The sequence below is a fragment of the Adiantum capillus-veneris genome, chromosome 23 (genome assembly GCF_014529385.1).
Source record: "Adiantum capillus-veneris isolate H3 chromosome 23, ASM1452938v2, whole genome shotgun sequence".
Classification (NCBI taxonomy): Eukaryota; Viridiplantae; Streptophyta; class Polypodiopsida; order Polypodiales; family Pteridaceae; genus Adiantum; species Adiantum capillus-veneris.
This window is the reverse complement of record NC_140953.1, coordinates 85,171,591-85,181,035: the sequence shown is the minus strand read 5'-3', so window position 1 is coordinate 85,181,035 and position 9,445 is coordinate 85,171,591. Positions and strand designations below refer to the sequence as shown.

Sequence of the window (9,445 nt, the reverse complement as noted above, 5' to 3'; positions counted from 1 at the left end):
GATTATGTGTGTATAATGGACAATAATTTTTTTAAAAAAACAAAAAAAACATGTGATTGTAAGCACTCATTCATACCCGCTTCCCATAACTCTCATTCCCCTTGACGATGATGGGTCATTAGTAGGCCTTCGTGACTCTTCACCTTGTTTTAAAAAATAGTAAAAATATTTTTAGCCAAAACCAAAAAGAGTGAACCAATACCACAAAATTCCAAAATTGTTGAGACATACTAGCAGCTTCAACTTTTATATTATACAGAATCTATACAGATTTGTCATTTTATGAAGCTCCTGTGGAAGCAAAATCCAAGATCTCGATTTTTAAATTGAACTTGTGAGATTTAGCTTTCCATAAAGTTGTCTGAGTTAACCGTTTGGCCCAAACGAGTTGTACGTCCTGAGCGACTCCTTGACTATTTAAAAAAAGGTCCCTCAACCCTGGTGCCCTCATCCAGACTCAGAGTAAGCGGGAGGAAGCTCCAGCCTCCTGCCCTGCAGCTTGCATATTTTCGCTAACGTAAGAGATAGAGAGGGCTGCTCTTGAGTCCCAACTACGCCCCCACCCTTTTTGTTTCCTTCATTTTCGCTTTCTAGGGGGCATCTCCCATTGATTCTTCTCTTCGTTTCCTTTCTAACAATTGTTGGTAAATATACTTTCTAGAACCATACTGGCTTGTATGAAAATAAATCCCCATCAATAATGAGATCTCACCCCCCCCCCCCCCCCCCCCCCCCCCCCCCCCCCCCCCCTTTTGGCAAAAAAAAAAACCCAAAAAACCTTTTGCCTTAGGCTTTGCTCAAGCAACCCTGCACTTAGGCAGTGCAACGTCATCTCATCGCGAGTAGAGCCTCACAACTTGGCTTGTAGACGTCATGTGCACATGGACGCATGCGCATGCGAGAGAGAGAGAGAGAGAGAGAGAGAGAGAGAGAGAGAGAGAGAGATTGATTGATTTACCTTTGAGAGAGAATCTAGCTAAGAATCATAGGAGAGAGAGAATCTAGCTAAGAATCTACGATTTTCTTTTTTCTTTTCTACTGTGGTGCACTCATGACTACTGGCTCGCTCTATATTATATTCATTTGTTTACGTGATTCTGCCCTCCCTCTTGAGGCCAACCTTACATTCCTACCTCTCGAGGCCAACCTAACACTCCTACCCTCCAAAAGCACGCACGAAAGATTTGAACCCACATCCATCGTGATTGGAGCACGAGCGACTATTCTCGCAGCCACGATAGCATCTGGACTAAGCAACTTTAAGCAACAATTCATTCAATAAGGAAAAAAATAACCATTCACTTCTTGCTTGCACGGAGCACGATATGCGATCGTCGTCTCCCCTCGCTACTCCTTGGAGCTCCTCGATTTTTTGCATGCTCTCTTAAACTCCTTGCGCTTGCTTCTCTGTACTTAGTCGCTCGGGCAGCCTCGGTCATGGCTTTATTTCTCGTTCGGAGTGCTCCCAATTGCGCATCCTCACTTGATTCTATTTAATTCCGATTTGTTTTTAGCCGGCACCACCTACTACATATTGGCTCGTCTCCAATTTTATTCAATCATTAACCATATTCTCCCCGTTTCCAACCTCGCGCCTTGTAGATTAGCAAATTGATCACCCCAATCAAGCAAAAGTCACCACGATTCGAACCCTGAACGATTCAACACGATTCGAACCCTGATAGCCTGAACATAGTTGAAATACATGCGCTAACCATTAGACCAGGATTTTGTCGCTGATGGAGCGCCCACAATTTTAATACAAAAAAAAAACAAAACATCTATGTTGCAGACATGTCGCTGCTCGCACCTCCTCTTTTTAGCTTGCCTCCCATGCTCCTCGCACTTGCCACCTCCTGCAACATTTGTAACCTGCGAATCTTCTGTGAGGTGTGATTAGCCCTCATGGCCTTCGCCTCGCCGCTGCAATCACTCGATGCCTCACGTTGCCTCCCCGCCGATCACCACCGACCCTTCCCTTTCCTGCTAGCGAGGATCTTCCTCAATTCCCAATAATTAAACAATAAAAAAGATTGGGTCTCATTACTACAATTGGGCTTTTGGGCTGTGTGTATAATTGACCGAGAGAGAGATAGAGAGAGAGAGAAAGAGAGAGAGAGCGCAACCTGAATCCCAGCTTTGACAGCTAGCGGGCGAAATCTGCTTTGTGATCAATTCCTCGCAGCAAGGTGCAGCTTCTTCCTCCTGGAGAGAGAGAGAGAGAGGCTATGTTCTTTTTTGGAGGCTTTGCTCTTCTGTTTATCATTATAATTACGAAGGTTTTTTCTGTGAGAGAGAGGGAGACCTAGCAGTGGAGCATCGAGCGCTTGCCTGAGAATCTGACGCCCTGCCCATCCTCCGGCATAGTCAGTGCTTTGTCGTGTGCACTCCTTGCCTGCAATCGGTCGAGGTAGCCATAGGATTGCTCTCGGAGGTGGATATCAGTACTTTGAGAGGGCTCAGGGATGAGCCCAGTAGGTTGTAAACAGACCGACCTTGATGTGGTGCTTGCTATGGCCTCTGCTTACTATGACGTCCTCTTCACTGCAGATTTGGTTACTAATGCTGTTGTCTCTATCAGAGAGGAGGTTTGTCACGTGTATGTCCTGTGGTGACCGGAGAAGTGTCTTATGTTATTGCTGCCTTTAACGTCGATTGAGATGCATGATGCTTATGACGGTGCCTCTTGTTTAGGAGAGGGTGGATTGACTAGCTAGGTCTTCTTACTTGATACGTATGTTGCTATTGCAGAGATGGTATCACATCTTTGATAGTGGCGATATGCCTACATCTATGTTGTCTGGACTGAAGTCTTGTAAGTGTGACGAAGTCTCAAGCACTAGCATGTACCATTTTACTCTAGCAGTGAGTTCCATATCCAGACAATGCACTGTGTGAGTGTTCGCAGAGGGAAGCTGCCTGTTTGTGGCACGTGCGAATGAGCTGTTCATGTGCAATGATATTGAATTGAACCCATCAAACTTGACCTTGATAGAGAACAATAGACAAGATGTCAAAGTGAGCAGCGGGGAAAAGAGATAAGAGAGAGAGAGAAAGAGAGAGAGAGAGAGAGAGAGAGAGAGAGAGAGAGAGAGAATTATCGTCCACGGAGGTCAGATATGACCCATGGGGCCAAAACTAAATTAGTACAATGGTTTCTTTCGAGTGAAGGCATGGGATACATATCAGTTGAGGTCTGAGGACCATTGATAGGGTAAAATAAGGAGGGGCAAGTGAAATGACCGCTTTACCACCTCAATAGACTGCCCATTTACCTTGTTTACGGGCTTCATGTATCTTCTTGAGCTTGGTTGCTTTTGAGTTTGAGCTAGTTGGTTGTCAGTTCCTCTGCTATCCAAAACTTGGTTTCCTTGAGGAGATGTAACTGGCGTGATAGCTTCATTGGCCCCTCCTTTGCCTTGAAGGTGATGACACAATGCTTAATTGGCACGCGTCTGATTGTGTCATCGATCCCAGAGACTGGATTGGGCTTGATCATGATTGGTTGGAGGATTTCGTAGAGAGAGAGAGAGAGAGAGAGAGAGAGAGAGAGAGAGAGAGAGAGAGAGAGAGAGAGAGCTGACAACTCAATAACTTTAGAGGCATAATAGATTCAAGATGACCAGAAAGTGGATAGGGCGCGCATCGATATAATGAGCCAATTTTGAGCTGGGTAGAACCTCTATGCCTAAAATCCCTACTAGGAGGGTGAAGGCTGGCCAAGCCATAACCAAGGCTTGGGTGTCCGTGAGAAAAGCCTTAAGAGTGAAAGCATCTAGAAGGTGAGCGTAAAGCTCTAGAGGAGACCTTGTCTTTCGACAGTTCAGACAATGATACCCACATCATTTACGATAGAAAGCAGAATCACTTGTTGAGAGCCACTTAGTATGACAATCTTAAGAAGAAAAAGAGGCCGAAGAGTGCAAGGATGGGGTCAAGTAGTAAGGTGTGACACTTTCTCGGGCTACAAGGATTCTCATCAAGCCCTTTCTTACATACAACAGTTTGACACCGCTTTCTCTGCGGGCAACTTCCTTGAAGCCTCCAAAGTATGAAAGGTCGTATCTTTTCTAAAGGGCAATGCTCATAAATGGTGGTCGATGTTGCTTTCATACAATAAAGCTCCGAGAACGTGGATGAAGTTCAAGAAAGTGCTCACTTTGGTATGGTTTATGAGCAGTAAAAGTAAGATATGATTATGGCTTGGAACCATGTAAAGATGCGAAAAGACGATACTTTGGCTACGTATTGTCAACGTTTTTGGAGTACCTTTCTGCCAGTTGCTTCTTTTCAGATGATTCTTTTTTGGAGTGGATGGAGCGATCTTGTTGTGGGTTGCATAAAGGTATTGCTTGAAGCAAAAGTCCAAGAGCATTCAAAAGCTCATGGAAAGTGCAAATGATGGTTTCACCATGCATTAAGGCTTCTTGACTTATGCAACGAAGGAGCTGGTGTCCAAGTCATCTGAGAAGTAGTCTTTTAAGGAGATTAAGAAGGGGAAGAAGCACAAGAAGAAATCCACAAGGCCTAAATTGACAGAAGAGTAGTGTGTTGAGCATTTCAAGAAGGCAAGTGTTATGGTTGTGGTGAACATGGGCACATCATTTCGAAGTGTCCCAAGAAAGAAACAAAGAAAACAACTGATGGTACATTAGAGAGCTTTGAAGATTTAGAATGATGTGCTGGTGGAGAGGGAGTGAAAGCAGCAACCGTCAGATCCTAGGGCACAAGAAAAAGAAACAGAAGGGTAATCTGGTTCACTGATAATTTGGTAGAGGGCAGGAACTATTTGGCTCTTGATGTAAAGTTGATAGAGAAGGAGGACTTTACAAATTCTCCTCAATACTAGAGTTGTACTCAAAGGACAGAGTGAGAAAAATTAGAATGACAAGAGTGAGTCCCCAATACATATTTAAAGGCCCCTGGCCTCGAAAAGCATCACACATGAAAATCTCAACATTCTAAAGCTTCTTGTCTTAAATTTGACGCCCAAAATTAGTTCCACAATTGGCGGGTGTTCGTACAGTGCCACATCAAGAGCCTCCGTGTTTTATGGGATAGTCCATACAAGATGCCAAGTCAGCAAGTGTCCGCAATTTATGGGCTGATCCATACATAGTGCCATGTCATCAATTTTTAGGGTTTTGGTCTCCTCGATTGGTTGTCCAGTGTTGGGGACTTTAATGGTCCTAACCCCCTAGGGATTGCCACGTCACCAACTTATGACATACCCCCTCTTAAAAGAATAATTGTCCACGATTAGACCTGCAAAACTCAATCCAATTCTTTAACAGACATTGCCTTCATGTAATAATGCCAATGCCCATCATTAACTATAATGTGCAGCGGAAGTGATTGATGGAGAATGCTCAGGGTGAGTACTTAGTGTGTACTCAAGGTTCATTTTACTGCATGAGAGGGTTCCTTTTACTTCATGTGAGAGATGTTCAGAGAGACGAGAGAATAGCAATGTTAGTGAAGTTTTTGTGAGTGAAAGAGAGAGAAAGAAGACTGACATCAAATGGGGTTCCAAACCTCTCCAAGGGTCCCCCTCCCTATGGCTAGACAGGTATTTGCTTAGATTGCACAAATCCTGATACAATGGTGTTGCTGGGATCTTGCTGCGGGTGCTGAAATCAACGAGGTTGAGGGCTGAAAATTCAAAACGCTAGGGATGCTGTATGGGATCTGCCAGTGCGACGCGGATATCATCACGCGGATGTTGATGATGGGCTGAAAACTGAAAAACACTGGTTGGTGTGAGAGATGAACTTGAAAATGCTGGTGCTATGGCTGAGATTTGCAACTTCTAGAATTGTTAGGCTTAAATCTGTTGGCGATGGGGATTTACTACTGATGTGGTGTCATGTCAGTAGGTAGGGTAATCCAAGATGAGGGGAAAGCCAGACTCAACAGTCTGCGTTGTGAAGGACCTCTGAGAAGAGGTGATCAGACCAAGCTGTTTGCACCGTAATCATCCTGTAGAAGTAGGGAAGCCAAACGAAGAAGTCTGCATTGTGAAGATCCTTTGAGAAGAGGAAAGGCCATACCAATGTGTCTGCGCCGTCTTGCCTGTATCTCCTGCCTCCAATCCTCCGGTGTCAACCAAAACAGAATCCACGCCAACAACGCCACCAAACCGCAACTCGGTGTGGCTCTCAATGTGAATGAGCTGGGAGTGGCCTGCTGCCCAGGTAAGGGGATAAGTCTTTTGTAAGGTTACCGAGGTTGAGTGTAAGCAACTCTGAAGGTAGCAATCAAAATGATGAGGAGTGTAGAAGAGCAACTGCACTACCATCCAAGCCAGGCTCTGGGTGACTCCGGATGTAGTCGCACGATGCCCGATCTCCCGCATCTCGCGGGTAAACTCTCCAAGAGAGTCCAAAGCACTGAATTCCCACTCCAGTTGTAGATGCTCATGAGTAAGCAAGTGATTTGACGTGTCGAGGTCAAGTGGTAACTGTCTGTCCACCAAAGATGGTGGTGTCTTCTCTAGGAATGTCGTGATCCCATATGCCATGAGCATGGCCATATCTTGTGTGAACACCTCTGGTGAGTGCATAGGTGTGTCCATAGCAAACCACAAGTCACCACCCCCTCTAGAGTACGTAACCGTCGAATCATGGCTGGAATGAATGGATCTCCCAAGTATCGTACGCCCGTAGATGATCAAGCCGATTTCGAAGGTACCATGTACTGGAGCAATCATTGAGAGACCGCACGGACCACCATCGAAGGTATTATGTACTGCAGCAATCACTGAGAGACCGAACGGACCACCATCGGATGGTGTCTCGGTAGGAGCTAACTTCATCCTCTGTGAAAAACACAAGCCATGTCCACCCAAAAACGCAACTGCGAGGTGATGAAAACGTTGCTGTAAATAAGACTGGGGTCACTAATTTAACGGTTGAAAGGCACTAAAGATGGACTATTAATACCATAGGTAAGCTTCTTAATTTTCTTTGGTCAATTAAGTTGCTTAATCGCGAGAACCAAGTATTTCATGTTCGAGGGCTGACTAGAGGCTATACCTAGAAGACCTTGTAGTTAAGCTACGATAAAAGGAATTTCTCATGAAATCATCGCTTGACTGATTACCTTTTCTTTGACCCCCCAAAGTCTTTTCACAGTGATTCAATTTTGATGTGCGCTTATTTTGTATGCCTTGGGTTTTTTGCTTTTCAAGGAAAAGCGCCACACTGGGAACCTCTAGGGCTCTAGTTACATAGGCGATACATTTGAGTGAAGTACCCAATCAAGCTGAGATTTCTCTTCCAGCTTAAGATTTTACATTGTGGCACTTTGATTTTTTGTTTGTTCATTTTCAACATTTTAATTTTGTAACTTTGGGGTGTCATATAACACTGTTATACCTCCCCAGGCTCATCACACTAGTAAACTCCCTTTATAATACTTAAGCTAAAGGTCAATAGGGTCAAGCCTCTTAGAAAGTCCTAGTACATTTCACACAAGGCTGCTTAAATCAGATTAAGAACCTAAGTAACCATTGATTATTAGGAAGGCATTCCCCATGGTATTAAGAGAAGATCTCTAACACCTAGCTTGGTCAAAAGCTTAGTCGGACTGCTTGATTTTTAAACCTAAACAAGTGATTATGACAAAAAATTACATTGAATTTAATGTTTGGTGCTAAACAAAGGCACTAATATTATGCTACCAATCACAATCAAAGCAGACAAACATAGATGCAAAAAAGATAAGAGGCAATGCTAATGGACAGGAAACACCTGTTTGTGTTGATGGTCGCGCTTGATTTAAAGAGCGAGTCAAGATAAAGATTTCATGGAGGTCCAAATCCTAGCAACAGCAACACGCTCCTGTACACACTAGGGAACACAAGGAATACCTCTAGGAGGCACATCAGTGGGAAAAGGTACCGACACTTATTGAAAAAAAAAAAAAAACATAAGGAACCCTAACCTAATTATTTGCACTCCCCCTAGAGAGTCAAGGGAATAGAATATTGTAGGGATTGGGGGGAAACCCTAAGGCTAAACCCCTATCCTCGTCATCGAGATAAACAAAGTCATCATCCATGAGACCAAATGTGCCATCTGTGTAGTCATGTAAATCTTCTTCTTCATCATAAGTACCCATGTTTACTAAGAAGGTCACTAGACACCTACAGTCATCTTGGTCAAAAGGGTAGGCTTGTACAATGGGAGAAACGCTCTCTACTAAGTATAGATCAATCGTAGTCAAGAGACGTATTAACCATTCTAACTCTTCGAAATTCCTCTCACATGCTAGCGTACCTACCAAATCCCATTCACATGCAAGCATCGGAAAGACCATGTGAAACATTTGTGAAAAGTAACGAGGGTACCTCTCACCCAAGGCAGGAGTGGATGACTCTAGCATACTAGCCATATCTGTACACGCAAATAGATGATGATTAGAGTGCAATTATTACAAGGGTCGTGTTCTTGTGCATAATGTGTTTTTATGATTTTGTGTTATGGCTGTTGCTCTTTTACTTTTTATTTTGTTTTTGTGAGTATAAAGCTTTATATATACATTCTCTAAGATTGGGAGTTTGAGAGGTCAAGGAGGAAGGTTGAGAGGGAAGCAAGTGAATGATGACGGTCAGCAAACACTCCCCTCTTCCTTGGGTAGATCATGCCGTTTGAAATGAGCTTGTCACCCTTTGAAACCAATTATTCCAGTTGGTAATAGGTGGGGATTTTTGCCAGTAGTTTTCTATTACCTTAGGTGCCTCGTCGAGCTGCAAGGGTGGTAAGGTACTCTCCTAGGATCGAACTTAAAGTGGTTCATCAGGTGATTCTTGAACATTGGGAGGTGTGGATTCCTTTGTAGCTTTATGGAGGTCCACTATTTAGGTGGAGGCTGTGAAGAAGCTTTTACCTCTATGGATGCATTACATGAGGAGCTAGAAGCTTCATGGGACTCTCCCCTTCCTGAGCTAGGTGGAACAAATCATTCTTTCTTTGGTACCCAAACTAGTTCTGGAGCGGGTGTGTAGCATTTTGTGATTTTTTTCTTTCCGTGTTCGTTGATTTGTTTTGGAGCTACTGGATTGAGCTCGCATGGGTCAGGTGACAGGTAAGAACACAATCTACGTTTTGGCACCCGAATTTGATAATTTCCTTGATAGTAGCCTTGGGCTTTCAATAGTTGTTTAGGAATCAAACGCAATGTTTTCTTACTTTTCTTGGAGCGAGTGGTACATTTCTTACAAGGCTTTTGTTTTTTAGTACTAGCCATGGTCGCTAAAGAAGCTTTAGGGACCCACTTTTATGTTTTCTTCGTTATATTAGGATGAGTCTCGTCAAAAACTACATGCATTGCTTTTAGCATATTTAAGGGTACGAGTGGTTGCATTTCATCCCCCTGAAGTGTTACCCAGGTTGTCCCCCTGTTTTCCCAAGTGTCTATGGTTGCTGCTAAGTGGACCCAATCC

At 43.8% G+C, this 9,445-nt stretch overlaps 1 protein-coding gene and 1 pseudogene across 1 annotated transcript in view; one reads left to right on the top strand and one right to left on the bottom strand.

The window, feature by feature from the left end:
* The first annotated feature begins 1,843 nt into the window (after positions 1-1,843).
* ECH2 (enoyl-CoA hydratase 2) overlaps positions 1,844-9,445 on the top strand; it is a 206,496-nt gene continuing 198,894 nt past the window's right edge. The window contains exon 1 of the mRNA XM_086497304.1: positions 1,844-2,189. The gene's annotated coding sequence lies outside the window, so the exon portion shown is untranslated. The remainder of the gene's footprint in view (positions 2,190-9,445) is intronic.
* LOC147428097 (uncharacterized) lies at positions 2,206-9,312 on the bottom strand (annotated as a pseudogene).